The 14,704-nt window shown below is 39.0% G+C and overlaps 1 protein-coding gene across 10 annotated transcripts in view; it reads right to left on the reverse strand.

The window, feature by feature from the left end:
* The window catches only part of LYRM4 (LYR motif containing 4), a 95,871-nt gene that overhangs the window by 42,614 nt on the left and 38,553 nt on the right, over positions 1 to 14,704 (reverse strand). For 7 of the 10 annotated variants that reach the window (XR_015705926.1, XR_015705912.1, XR_015705924.1 and 4 more), the window contains one exon: positions 4,622 to 4,736. The exons of 2 other annotated variants lie outside the window; for them this stretch is intronic. The gene's annotated coding sequence lies outside the window, so the exon portion shown is untranslated. Of the gene's footprint in view, positions 1 to 3,997; positions 4,240 to 4,621; positions 4,737 to 14,704 lie in introns of those variants that run through there. One more of the 10 variants, XR_015705913.1, reaches the window with a different exon arrangement.

Raw genomic sequence — 14,704 nt, forward strand, 5'->3', positions numbered from 1 at the left:
GCAGTGGGCGACCTGAGGAAGTAGCTTACGTGGAAGGGGGATCTTGGAGTTTCCAGGCAAACAGCATCTGTAGGACAAGTTTGCTAAATGTGGCATCACCCACAGACAGCTCTGTGATGCTGTAGCGGTTTGATGCCTGTGATCTCTGGACAAGGAACCAGCACATCCTGTGTGTGCTTCGGATATTCCCAGCAAGGAGCCAGGTGATCTCGCCTGTTACAAGCGGCAGAGGAAAGACTCATATTGGACCCCAGGGAGGAAGGGAAGAAGTCACTGTAGGCCACAAGTCACAATGCCAGAAGAGGACCACATTTTGAGCACTGACAGAGAAGCAACTGTGAAATGAAAAAAACTGGAGCAAACTGCTGCAGCTCTAATAGGGCAGATCAACATTTTGTGCACTGATGGTGCAAGGAGTTGTACTAATGGTAAGTCCAGCAGGATTGACTGACAGAAGTGTTCTAGCTCTAGCTCCATCTCCTCTGGGCATGACAGAGCTATTCAGCACCAGCTGGCAGGAACAAAGAGGGAGAACAATGCTGAGAGATGGAAGAAAGGAACAAGATCCTGCAGTGGTCCTGGTCCTGCTGGAAGTGAGCTGGTAGAGTGACAAGACCTCTGGTCCTTGAATTTCCTTATTAGAACTGACTCAGCTCAGTTAAGATCTCAATTGGCCTCAAGGCTTATGAGCCTCATAAGGCAGCTTGCAGGGCCATGAACTCTCAAAGCAAGGCCAGGAAGGAAAAACCCATTCTTGGGATCCATCTCAGTAGACCAAGACTCACTCCAGCATAGGAGGATGCAACGTCACTTAAGAAAATACCAGCCCTGTCATCTTCATAACCAGCATGAACATGACTGAGAATGAGCCTGCAGGAGGTACTTCTGGCAAGGGAGCAGCGTTTGAGCAGAGACTTAACATCACATACGCAGCAGGAGTGAGGAGGAGAGAATTGCTCCTCAACTCCAAGAAATGGCTGAAAAGGAATAGAAACTGAAAGATCACAGGAAAAAAATCAAAGCAGAATGAAAACAGGAGCCCCCCCTGCCCCAAAACCCTAGCTCCAGCCCAGGGCACTTGAGAGGAACTGCGATGCCCATCATAGAAGTTTTGCTTTGTATAAACTACATCTGTTTATTATTATAGTTACCAATAGGACATTGCTGGGGAATATTTCCCATGGATGATTGCACTTTAAATAGTACATATAACAGAATATCTAGAATGCCAAGGTTTGTAATGAACACAACAAACGTTTTATGTAAAAAATTGAAGAGTAAAAAATAGTCATCCAAAATGCCTGTAACTCTGCCAACACCCTCCTGCAAATAGCCACATGCCACAGACAACGTATCAGTGAGAAATCTTCAAGCTTGAATGAAACAACGTTGATGGGAGAAAATAAATGCAAAAAGATGTCCTCTTGCTTTTTTTCCCTTTCACTGCTTTGGACGTACACACTGTCAGGCCTTTGAGCTTTGTTTAATTATTTTGTGCAGGGGACTGGAATCCTCTAAGTGTTTATGTGTGCATGTGAGAGTGTGAACACACAGCGAAATTCAGTAGCTACACAAACAAGTTAATAGGACTTTTAAGCTATTCCTCAGCTTCTACCGTTTTGATTTCTTATTCCTTAAAATTCAATAAATCCAATACTAAACCATTAAGCAATTCTGTATCTGCTTCAATAAACAACATTTGATTAATCATAAGAAGAATGACACGGGATGCTATTACCAAGACGACCCATGCAGTGCAATATATTTTATCCATCGTACTGGAAAAAAAAATATTCTTTTACTGAGAACAGTACTGTCTAGCAATGGTAGACCCTCAAAGTGGAAATTCAAGGATGCCATTACTGTATTTGTGACCTGTGAGGGCTGCATAGATCTGCTGGTTTTTATCTCCCCCAAGTGGTCAAACGAGTTTGTAAGTCCACCTTAGAGAAGCCGCTTCCTCCCTCTCTAGAGCATCTTCTATAGAGTCGGATGAAAAGGCTAGTGGTGGACTAGGAAAACTTTAAAGCTGAACAGAAATCCATTAAGAGCATAGAAAGCACAGGAAACGCCCAGTCTCAAAAGTAACTCAGTCACTCCACATATTCCCATATAACCCCTAAATTGAATTCCTAACTCCCTTTCCAGCATACCAGTGACTAAACTACAACTTGAAATAGTACCCATGTTCGACAGTTTACAAGTGGGTTTAATCACCTTGGTACAGATTTACTAATAATTTATAATCCAATTTGTCTTTGAAATAACTAATATTTCAAGCATCTGACATCAGAGGTATCTGAACTAGTATAATCTCATTGCAATTAATAGCCTCAAACCATACAATTGCAATCTATCACTACTTCTCAAACAGCACTGATTACAGTTACTTTCCATTTTTCTTTAATGTCTCCTGTAAATTATAGTAAATAAGCAGATAGCCTTCACCCCTTTAGTTACATGTATGTTTAAAAAGTGGTGAAAAGGGTATGGAAAAAGAGGAGGAAATCCTTACTGTTGTTTTAGCTATACTTTAAATCTGTTATAAACATTAATGTGGCTGTAGGCCAGTTTAGACAGGATATAAACGACTGTCCTCCACTTTGCTCTTTTCTTCAATCATTAGAGTTTACTTATTATTCATGAAAAATACTTTATATCCCTGGAAGCTAAAAGCCTCTCTTTGTTCACAGAACAATTACACCTCTGGCTGTATCATAAATTACCTACATTGTCAGGACAACATACTTATAACCTCATCTGGAGGACCAATCCTAGGTATGAGAGATTTGTTTGCATGCCTAATAATTAGTAAAAATGCCTTGCTGTTTATTTAAGTTATAAAGAGTGCTCTTTATTTATGGTTGTTAAATATTACCAGGATCACTAGGAAATCTTTCAAAGTCAGTGAAAAATTTGAAATAGGGAATTTCCACTGGTGTTTGTGCTTATTGCTCACACATACTGAATTTCCCAAGAGATATATATGCAATTTTGTGATTGATCTTCCCAAAGAAAGGTCTAGCTGGAGGCAGCTGGCTTGGGCTGGGAAAAAGCAGTCACCAAACAGGCATCTTTCTCATTATGACAGGCAAGGGTGGCACTGAAGGTGATATTAAAACACTTTTCTTGCCTTGTCAAAGCTGTCCCTGCAACTGGGATGAAACATGCATAGCTTTCCACAAAGTGAAATTCAAAAGTACATCTTAACTTCTACTGCCATTGGGGGAAAAACACCCACCCAACCAACCAACCAAAAAAACAAGGAGAGTTTTGTGGAAATGACTTATGAATTACAGCTTTGGCTTCAGGTGTAATCTTATGGATCCACTGCTGTTTTATGCCCACAACTTTATTTTTGATTTCTTATGGCAAGTGCTGGATTCTACAACAGCTAAGACTACGGAGCTGTTTTAGTCAAATTCCCATTCTCACCCTGCAAAAGTTTTCAGAAAAAAATCATGCTGTTGATTGAAATTCCAGTGTTTATCTATTCCCAAAGTAGTATTTTCTCCCACGAAGTAAGAGCAAGATCCTTCCTAGATCCACTAGGGAATACAGTAAAGACCCGTAAATTAAAAACTTCCTTTTGATTTTAAAAATATTTTAAATATTTTGATCTTAAGAAATAAGGCTAAAACAAATATGCTTAAAATCTGAAAGCTGACATGGAGAGAAATCTCTGCTAAGTACTACTTAAATGTCACTTCCTACACCAAAAATAATCTGTAGCACATATACCAGAGAGCAGTCATATGATTACTTTTAAGAGGGAACAATGGAAATTACAGGTTTGACAAGCATACACCATGATCAAATTAAACATTGCTTTTCTGCTTTGCATAATTTACATATACAGAATTTGCTTTTTAAACAATATTGGCATTTAGAATTTGTTTATATAACAAGAAAAATAATGCAACATTACTACTGCTCAAGTTCCCTTGCTCTTTGTGTATCTACAGAATAACATTATCCTTAGTTTGCTGCAGCAATTGTCGTAAAGTTTCTTTGTTACCAGTTCCTGTGTAAAAGAATTGAGTACACAGGCAAAAGAACAAAACCAAAAATAAAGTCCTTAACACACTACTGTTAAGAGTAGCTTTTAATTCTGTAAACTAAATGAGTCACAGCTGATGCTTGTTAATATGGTAGTAGAAAATAGTATTAGCACTAGCAATTCAGGATAGGTTTGCAGCGATTTCCAACCGATGCCAACTGTCCTTCCTGGCCTTCAACCTTAAGAAAAAACAAATTTGAACAGCGATGGTCAAATACCACCAAAAAGAACCACCACTGGATCTCACTTTGTTCTCATTGCTCACAAGCTGAGTAATAGCTGCCCTTTGTGTTTGTCCTTTTGTGTATCAGGTACACAAAAGAAAGACAGACTTAATTCTTAACCAGCTGCATGCCCCCGTATGCACTGTACAGGGGACTTCATGCCCTCCATACAACAAATATTTGGCCGTGGAACTGGATGCACAAACAGTAAGGTGGGTAAGTGGCTTTTCAATATTATTATATTGTGCATTTCTCCTACGTAAGTTTTACGATGTATCTGTACACTGACTGTGTATAACTTAAAACCTGTGCAATGTAATAAAGAAAAATTACTTACCTGACTTGCCATAATTTGGTCTACAAGAATTCAGAGTCTCACTAGTACGCTAAATATTGGGATATCATAGGAGAGCAAAGAGTCAGTCTTTTGACAACGAAGAATGCCATGTAGCCTAAAAAAAATTACAAAGGGTTTTTGCTTCTCTAAAGGGAAAACCAGAATATATTAATTTTTCTGTTAAGCCAACCATTTAAGTTTTCCTTCCAATGAAACAGAAGGTGTTTGTGCCACTTTCTGCCACTCTTTCACAGGTGTTTCTGCCACTCCACATACCATTTCTATATTCTTTCAGAAGAGACCCACTAATTTTTCCTAAATGTTTTTCCTAAACCTGATTTCTTGTTGATAAATAAAGATAACTCTAATACATACAGCACTTTCTAAATCTATTTAAACCATGTTCAGGGGCAGGAACAAGGGTAAAGAAGTTGGAGGAATTTCATAGCCAGACACAGAAAATTATTGTCAATAGCCAAAGTAATTGTTTCTAAAACTACAGAAAATCTACTGCAGCTTTATAACACTACTGAAGTGTTCAGTCAGGCTCATATAGTAAGAATAAAAAACCCCTTGAATTTAGAGAATGGACCAGGCCTGCAGGTGTCTTGACACAGCATAAGTAAAATTAATGAAAACATGACTTATAAAGGGCAGGACAAAAACAAACAAACAAACAAACAAACAAACAAAACCCCCCAAAAACCCAAACAAAACCCACCCTAACAAAAGCAACCAAAACACACTACCAAATTCCAGAAGACTGAATTGCAGTGTGCTATCAATAAAATTTTGTTTAAAAAAATAAAAATCACTTACCTTTTACATACACACAATACAGACACTTACTGAAATATTGATACATAAAATAACAGTGAGCACTAAAATCCTCTTAGTGCAATGAAAGCCGAATTGGTGGCAAAAAGTAGGTTCAAATTTCTGCAGAGGTATAACATACTTGTACTCAGTAATCAGGCCAGACAGATACCTAATGCCCAAGTCTACAGCATCCTTTGGTAAGGTGTAAAGAAACCTCAGGTACAGAACATTGTATGGAGGCAAAATTCAGCCACCTTCTGACCAAGGTCAATTGAAAGCTAGCTTTACATGTAAGATAAATACGAAAATGAATAACATTTCTAGCCTGACACAATCTGTGCAGTGGTGATTGTAAGATACTGTTGATTTTTCCAAAATAACAGTATGGTTTACAAAGCTTTAATTTCCTTCTTATTCCCAGTATCTCCAATCCAAATAAACAGACCTCTATCATGTAAAATTGGGTTAGTTGTTTTTTGGGGTAGACTATAGCAATATATTTTCCTGTGACATTACACAGTATTCCAGTTAACATTTCTCGACTCCTGCATGAAATCCAGTTTTGCAAAGATATGTGCCAGTGAAATAACTAAGGCTGAACTTTAGGTTCATACACAATCCCACACAAATTCACAACAGAATTAAGAATAAAATATTACCCAGTATTAAACAACCAGAAAACCCCCATTGTGTCTCTGTAATGTCCGGCCAAAATTTTTCTGCATTTGGTGCTTTTTAACGATAATCAGGAAATTCATTACCAATGCTCACAAGTTTTTAGAATAATTTGCTAGGTGTCTATTGCTTATTAGGGTTTCCATCTCCAGAAGCTTAATGGGAGCAGAACTCAAAACTGAGGAAGGACAATGAATTTCTTCACAGATTACATAGGAACTAGAACAAACTCTTTAGGACCCTGGAGAACAAATTCAAAACTCACATGAACTTTAAATCCAAACCACTGTAAGCTCTCTAAAGCAAACTTGAAAATCTAAAAGACATTTCCTAAAAGAAAAATATGTTTACATCACCCAACACCAAAAAGCGTCGTCATATTAAGCGAGTCTTAAACCATCCTTGTCATATATACAACTGAAGAATTACCTGTTTTAAAAAGGGAGAATCCAAGACAAGAGGTAAAGATAAAAAGGATAAATTATGTTCTACACCACCAAAGTTTGTGGCAGAACCAGAATTAAAAGGTGACTTTTCTAAACTTCTGTTCCTTGACACTGAACACTTCATTATCTAACAGCCTTTGCAAGTTTTTTAGATATCCAAAAAAGAACAACGATAAATATACACCACTTTCCCACTCAGCTATAGGACAAAGGGATTGCATTTTTACCCTCGCAAAGTTTCATTAATACTGCTTAGATGTTTTCTTTCATCTCAGGAGAGGCTGAGCATCATGTTCTTCACAGTCATTCTTTAGCCACGGCATTGCCCTCCATGCATCCTCTTTTTGGTGACTAGCATTTAGTATAGGTTACTGCAGAAACATCTATAATCAATCTAAAGTTGTGTCACAGGAGTATGGTCCTTACTTGTGGGTTTCAATATTTAAAATGAAAAGACTATGCCAACAACTATTTGTACCACAGGGGAAAAAATCTCAAATTGTTTATTAAGAGGCATGTTACAACAGCACCTTTTTGCTGCCTTATAAAAAGTGGTCAAAGACAGCTTTGAAAGAAATGTGTTCCCATGAGAAAGGGCTATACAGCAAACACGTAACTCTCTCTTACAATGCCTTTGAAAATTCAGGGGAGAAGAACGCATTACATGCCTTAGCCACTGTTTTGCAAAAGACTTTTGATGAAAAGAAAGTCTGAGTTTAGCTAACGGTTAAAAGAATCAAATACTAGCACTAATAATTCGTAAAGATCTTATTAAAAAAAACCCAAACCCACAAAATACTGAAAACAACAACAACCACAAAAGAGACCCCTACCACATGCTTTAGATAGAAAAGATCATCTGAATCTTCCACAATACTCCTACCAAAAAAAAAAAAAAATCTATCATGAAATCACTAAACACTGTAGGACTATTAAGTATTTTGGACTTGTGGCTCTAGGTCTCATGGAGACTGCAAGGCGGAGCAGTCATGAGGGGGGAGTTCCTTCCTCCCTCTGATGTGGATTCCTCCCTCTGTGGGAACCAGAAGTTCACCTCACAGGGAATCAAGGAAGAGCAGTCCACCTGCAAAATACAAGGTGGTACCGGCACCCTCTTCACCCTTCCCACCTGTGCATGGCACAGGGCTTCTGCATCCCAAGCCCTGGGATACAGAGACCCTCACTGGCTCCAGCTGTGGAGTAACTCCTTGCTCCTCCTCCCCTCCAGAGAAGCGCTGGAGAGGGCAGGTGAGGGACCAGGACAGGAGCGCAGCCTCCTGCGGGGCAGGGAAGCAGAAACATTGTCCAGGTGGGCTGAGCAGCACCCCGAGTTGCATAGAGTCACTGCCTCGTAACTTGGGTTATTGTTCAGTGTCACATAAAGTTGCAACTGGTTTGCTGCCTATCTTGGTAGTCTTACCTTCTGCTACAGAACTGTAAGCTTCTTGCATTTTAGTTCAGTTAGTAACAAACAGTAGAAACAAGCCAAAATAACTGTGTGTTGATACCTACAGCACAGGAGGACAGTCTGCTAACAAGAACAGACTAAATGTTCCTAGAAACCAGAAGTTAAGTGCATTTTTGTACTTACTACAATAGCAACGAAATGCTTAATTCTAAATATATAGTATCAGAATCCAAGCAAATCTTTGAAAAGTGATCTTTCCATTCCTGCCACCCCACAATCTCCTGATGCTTTCACAACCACAGATAAACAATGACACCGAATGTTCAAACAGGCCAATACCTCCAAAACCTGAATCTCAGCTAAAACCCAGTGGAAAATTTTTGCAATAAACATGTTTCTAAAAATGGCCCAAATATATCAACATACTACAGCACAGATTTTTACTAAAGGTGTGAGTTTTTCTCAATGGGATATTGGAAACAGCATTTCAGCATCATTTTAGTCACAGCCTCATGAATGTGATAATAGAGAACAGGAACATTAATGCAAGAAATGTCATCAACTCCTCCTCCTCTTCTCAGGTTTTCTGGCACCTGAAGCATGTTGTTACCGTACTTGATCCAAAACCAATACAAATGTGACCCGGAGACACAGATGGGCAGAACAGCCATTTGGATCAGGGCAGATGTGGCTTCATATTTCAGGACTTATAGCCCTGCCTCTCACAGAAACATTCTTTTGACCACAAGCTGCTCTTCTATGTGTTTGGGTTTTTTTTTTTTTTTCCTTCTTTTTTTCTTTTCAAACTTGGATTGAAGGATAATAAGGTTTAAGATTAAGTTTTAAAATCATCTGGAGGTGGATGAGCACATTCATGGAGCACCCAAAAGAAAGGTGAGCACAGCACAGCACCTAAATAAGGACAGGCTACCCCGAGCTGTTTAAGATCGGAGCAGAATTGCAAGAGCAACTTCAGTGGAGGCAAAACCTCTGCGTGCAGTCTTCTTCATGATGAGCATTGAGTGCACAAAAAGCACGTGAAATGTTTACAGCTTGCTTTGCTTTTTACCTTCCGATTGATCCTGGGATTAACCATCATGCTATGAAACCAAAGATAAACGTCCAGTTGATTATATGACACAAGATGATAGTCTTCCCATATCTGCCCCAAACCCTAGCATTTCCAAATCAGAAATGTCTGCAATTGATTATTTTCATATAGGATTATTTCCAGAACAGATATTGCTTAAATGGATCTCAGTGACACAGAATTTACATTGTCCTCCTCAATGTGATTTCTACCAACTGCCCCACTTATCCAATACTATAAAAAAGAAAACAAATAGAAATCTGAAATGCCCCCATTATTACTCTGAAGAAATGGCACTGAAAGGGTCTGTGTGTTAAATCAGGAGATCAAGCCTTCAGTTCTTGCAAAAGTTTTAGATGGGAGTGGGAAGTATTTCATATTTTTTACTACAGAAGCATGCTGACCTGATGGGTTCCCAGTAGTAAGCTGTTCAACACCATTCTTAAGAGACAGAGAGTAGTGAAAAGAGGCACATTTAAAAATAAGTGTAACAATACCACAGGTTAAAATGTCAGGTTGAAACACCAAGTCTTCTAATAACATATTCAAATCTATTCAACTCTTGCTTTCTGTGCAAGGAAAAGAGATGAAACTTTCTATTACTTACTGCAATGAGGGACATTCTGCCTAGAAATTTAAAAAAAATGCTAAATTTCTATCTCCATATTCCAAAAAACCCCAGATGTTGACTTCAGTGAGTTTGCTTAAATGTTGCATCCATATCTGACATCGAGATATCCCATATCCCATGTTGCATAGTTTGATGTATGATTGTAATAGCTAGGGCAAATTGTTATGTGGAATTGAAATTTTTGCAAGAGTGGCAGGGTTTTAAAATGTTGTGTCTAGGCTAATAAGTGTTAAATATATGCCATTTCACAGCTCTGAAAGCACACTGATTCACAAGTGCTATTACAATTTGTACAGTACTTCAGAAGCTTCAGGCTAATAGCAATTCATACATGTAAATTGCCAAGAATTGGCAAGAATGCTAGGTTTTATTTTTGCCGCTTTACCAAAATCCTTCAAAGAAACTTACCACTACTTCACAGCTGAGATCTACAGGAGAACTAAAGGAAAGGTCATCTCAACCACAGGAACCTTTCTCTAAATAACTCAAGCTAGATTATTAGTTTAGTTGAAAAAAAATCATGCTACCCAAAGGGCTACCTGATTAGTCAGTCATGTTTCTACAGTTAATACACAAAGTATTATAAATCAAACCTGGATCTTGGAAGACTTCATGTCTCTCTGACTGAAAGTCAAGTTTGGAAAACAAATTCCAGATCCTACCATCATGTGATGTAGATCCTGATCTTTTCAAAGCACAGCCTAACTACTAATTATAGTAGGAACTCTCACACACAAATGCTTTATTATTTAATTTACAAAGCAACAATCTGATCATGTCTCACAATGATTCATAGCAATGTTAACCTATCTCAGAAACTGCAAGCTCAAACCACAGCAGGCTTCAGAATCAAGCTTTTTGAAGTGTTTCAGGTCAGTAACATCATTTCATCTCAGGACCATTCTGCTTTAAAGTAGCTGTGTTGCATCTCTGGTGCCAGAAATTACTTCCCTCTGGCAGCAGCAGGAAATATAAATTGAAATGTGTATGCCATAAGTAAAAAGCAATGAGCAGTTACTGATCAGGAGTGACCTCCCTCCACATGCCTGCACGTTGGCTGGGAGAAACTCCACACTCTGCAGAAGTGATGGTTTCTATCACTGAAGTTCATCAAGTGTGCTGGCACTGCGGTATACATCCTACCAGCACCATACGATGCATGGCTAGGAGTAGACATAAAGAGCAATTAAAAAAAAAAAAAAAAAAACCAAAAAAAAAGAAATGATGAGCAATAAGAAAGTGGGTGAAACATTATGACTGAAAATCATCACCTGTTGTTTTTTAATTACTGAAGCAGACTTAGCACAGGTATGCAAGCAACACTATGCAATATCAAAACTGCCTGCATGCCGTGGGGTAGCCCTGATCAATTCTGCTTGTTGTGGAGGTTGAAGGTGGGCAGAATACAGCTGTATGCATTTCAGAACTGGAATTGCCTTTGTAAAACATCTTTTGTTGCTCCTTGTTTCCAATCAATCACAGACGGGCAAGAGGACATATCCATATGTCAGCTGAGTATGCAAACAAGCAGCTGAATATCCATGCCAGTAATTTTCTTCTGTACAGAGACTGGCTTGTTTGGCAGCAATGAATGCCATGGGCAGAGAACTGTAAACGTCTGCATGTGGCTGAAGATACACAAAAAATACTCTGTGCACGACACTTCAGGTAAGAAATTCTGGGCTCCAAGGAAAGACAGAGCACAAGGGGAAGATGATGGACCAGGAGGGTGGAGATGGGCAAGTGTGAAGCCAGTTAGGGTGCAGGAAGCCAGATGTGGACACCAGGCAGGAGCATTCAGCTATGGCCAGGTTGGTCCTTTGACACTGCAAAGGCCTGAGCTACCAGTTAGGCTGAGGTAGGGTGTATGAATTATTACTTTGTGTTCACAATCAAGAAAAACCTATCTAGCCCCACACCTAAAAGACTGGTCCATGGTCACCCCAAAATACTAATCATGTGATCTAGTTAGAATGTTTTAAAATACCTCTTCATTTGCTAAAAAGGATGAGCCATGATGTACACAGCTCCTAACACGCCACCACTACAAACAGAAACTCGATGTTTTATAGACAGCAGTTTTATAGACAGCAGCAAAAGGAGGAAGTTTCATCGAGAAACTTAGTGTACAGCTAGTGCAGCTTACACAGACTCGATACAGTGTTGAGTCTCCATCCCTGGAGATATTTAAGGGTAGATGTAGTGCTTAGGGACATGGTTTAGTGGTGGACTTGGCAGTGCTAGGTTAAAGGTTGGACTTGATCTTAAAGGTCTTTTCCAACCTAAACGATTCTGTGATTCTATTCTATGATACTGAAGCTGCACTGACTCTCTCATAGTCACACGGAATTATATGGGGAACCATGATCACAGCACTCTGCATTTGCATTTATTTACTGTACTGATCTATTTCCAATACAGTAGTAAGAGATCTACCAGTAGCATGCTAAGCAAAAGTTTGCATTCATACAAGAAATGTCACAGTAACAATGCTGTTCCGAAACATCTACAAGTGCAGGACCCCAAATACATATGCCTCACTGTGATGAGCTGCAATTTGTCATTTTTTAATGAAACATAGGACAGTGGGCATTCAGTGTCTCTCCCCACATGCCTAAGAGAAACTCCTTTAGCTGTACATCTATTCCATAACCCTAAAAGCACCGAGCCAAAATGAACTAAGCATTGTGTGTTTAGGAATATCAAGTTTTAAGAACTTAGAGGCTGAATCTGATGCATAAAGGTTGGATGAGAATTAAGGAAAGGAAGTAAAAGCCCCCAATTATTCTTCAATAAGACAGGCTATGCTTTTATTCCCTTTGTTGAAGAGACTCGGGAAAGCATTACTATAAAAATATGTTAAAATGAGAAGCAAATGGCATTTAAAACAGCCTCACTTCCTACTTAGGGTAGACCTGAGAGCAAGGGGAGCAAGCATGTAGGAAGGAAAGTGCTTGAAGAAAAAAAAAATAAAAGCACAGTAGCTGGCACTTCTCTGCAATAATATTATCAGCCTGCTGAGAGCAATTACAATAGCACAGACAGCACTTGCTTTATTGTGACCTTATTGAATTAAATCTGAGGAAAAAAACCTCTGAGATTCAGCAGGGAATTTATTAGAAAATTTTAATGCCAACTTAAATTTGATCCAAAGGCCTCAATATTAAAGGTCATATCCATTACTATACAGTGGGAAACCTTGAATCTCTCTGTTCCTATGTTCCACCCTTTCTCAGTTTTGTTTTCTTTTGTAAGAGTAGGTCAAACTCTCCTTCCCTCAGCTTTGCAGCACTCTGTATTAGAGTGACAAGACTGCTATTTACATTTTAAAAAGCCTTAGCCAGCAAATCAAATAAAGAACTCCAATCTTATCTTAAATGAAAAGTTGAAAATGAAAACCAAAATCAAGGAGCACTGACAAAACTGATGTTTTGTCATCTTACATGGACATACAAAACACGTAACCTGATCTTCACTGAATTATCTGCCACTACTTCCTGATCAACTGTCATCATGACAGGGGAGTCAGGTATGAACTGACTACTGACTTGTACAGAACGGCAAAAGCTGTGCAGTGTTTTTAAAAAACAAATTCTTAACTCTGGAACATTGCAAACCTTTGAAATTGGAAGTACCATCACTGAAGTCTGACCAGCTGAGCTTCAAAGGCTCCCTGCTTATATGTCAGCAAGCACAACGGTGGCAATGGTTACTGGGTACTTCTTCAAGCCCCATCATTCCCCTACCCAGAGCTTTCAGCTTTACAACAGGAGACGTACATGCTAAGCACCTGTAAATATATGAAGTGCACTGCGTAGCTCATGAATTACTTCCTGAAGGAAGTTCTCCCCACAGATTTGCAGGATAGCTACGTGAAGTTACTCTTCTTTTAGCTCAAGATTTACAAAAGAAATAGAAATTAGGTGGCCTGTACTTTACCAAAAGATGAAAAAGACCAAAAGTTCTACTTTTACACTGTATTGATTTTTTTCAAATATGAAACTGTATTAGAGAGAAAAAGCTCATGTTCTCGTATGCTTATGTCATTTTGGAGGTTACATTCTAGTGAATTCCAGAGTACCTTGAGCTCTTAAGCGCCCATATTAGTCAGCATAAATGTGTGAACACAAGTCGGATCCTTACTACCAATCTGCTCAGGTACCCTCTGTACAAAAGAGCGATCCTCTCCTTTTCAGCCTATGAGAATATACGTTATGGATATTCATTACACTCCTTACTTTCTCAGTAGCCTCATTAGCCACTCAATGTAGGATGTCTGAGGAAAGGAAGGAGGTTACAAGACAAGTTTCCTGTACCAGGCTCACTTAGGTTTCAAAATATATCCTACCTGATGATCTCGTAGCAGCAATTTCAGTCTTCCTCAAAAGTGCTGGAAAACCTGGCAATTGAACTAGTTTAACCTACCATTCAGGCTATGCTGGCATTAGCTATATTTTTGGAGGACAGTGCATGAAAATAATCTTTTCTGAACTTAATTCACACAACATTTTACATTCTTCATGCTAACAGCCAAACTAAATTTAGTTTCATGTACATCTCGGGTATCTTGGCAGGTTTGAAACCAAAAGGGCAAATACAATTTGAATGCCACTGAAAGGTCACCACTTCTTAAAAGACTTGTGTTCACACATTCGTACGCTGACCCAAGCTTACCCTTCTAGACATGGATGCAAATGACCTCTAGCTCAGAACCTGTGCAGCAGTGTCTGGGCTGACATGCCATATCAGCTGCACCCCAGGATGCTCACTTTTGAAACTAAATATAACCTATTCTCACAAGCACCCTGCTGCAAAGCCCTCTACATGCAACATGAATGTACTTAACCTGCCATGCTACAGAAAGTGTTGATGGTTTTGTCGTCTGAATTGCTTTACCCTTCACAAAGAGATTGATTACACGTCCTTGCTTTAATGTGATTTGATTTGGTAACCACTGTAATTTTGTTCATTAGATAGCTGTGTCTTATCAGTCTTGTCTCAGTCAAGAAAGGAG

Source organism: Nipponia nippon, unplaced genomic scaffold (genome assembly GCF_047370975.1).
Source record: "Nipponia nippon isolate SJK-2023a ecotype South Korea unplaced genomic scaffold, ASM4737097v1 scaffold_1, whole genome shotgun sequence".
NCBI lineage: Eukaryota > Metazoa > Chordata > Aves > Pelecaniformes > Threskiornithidae > Nipponia > Nipponia nippon.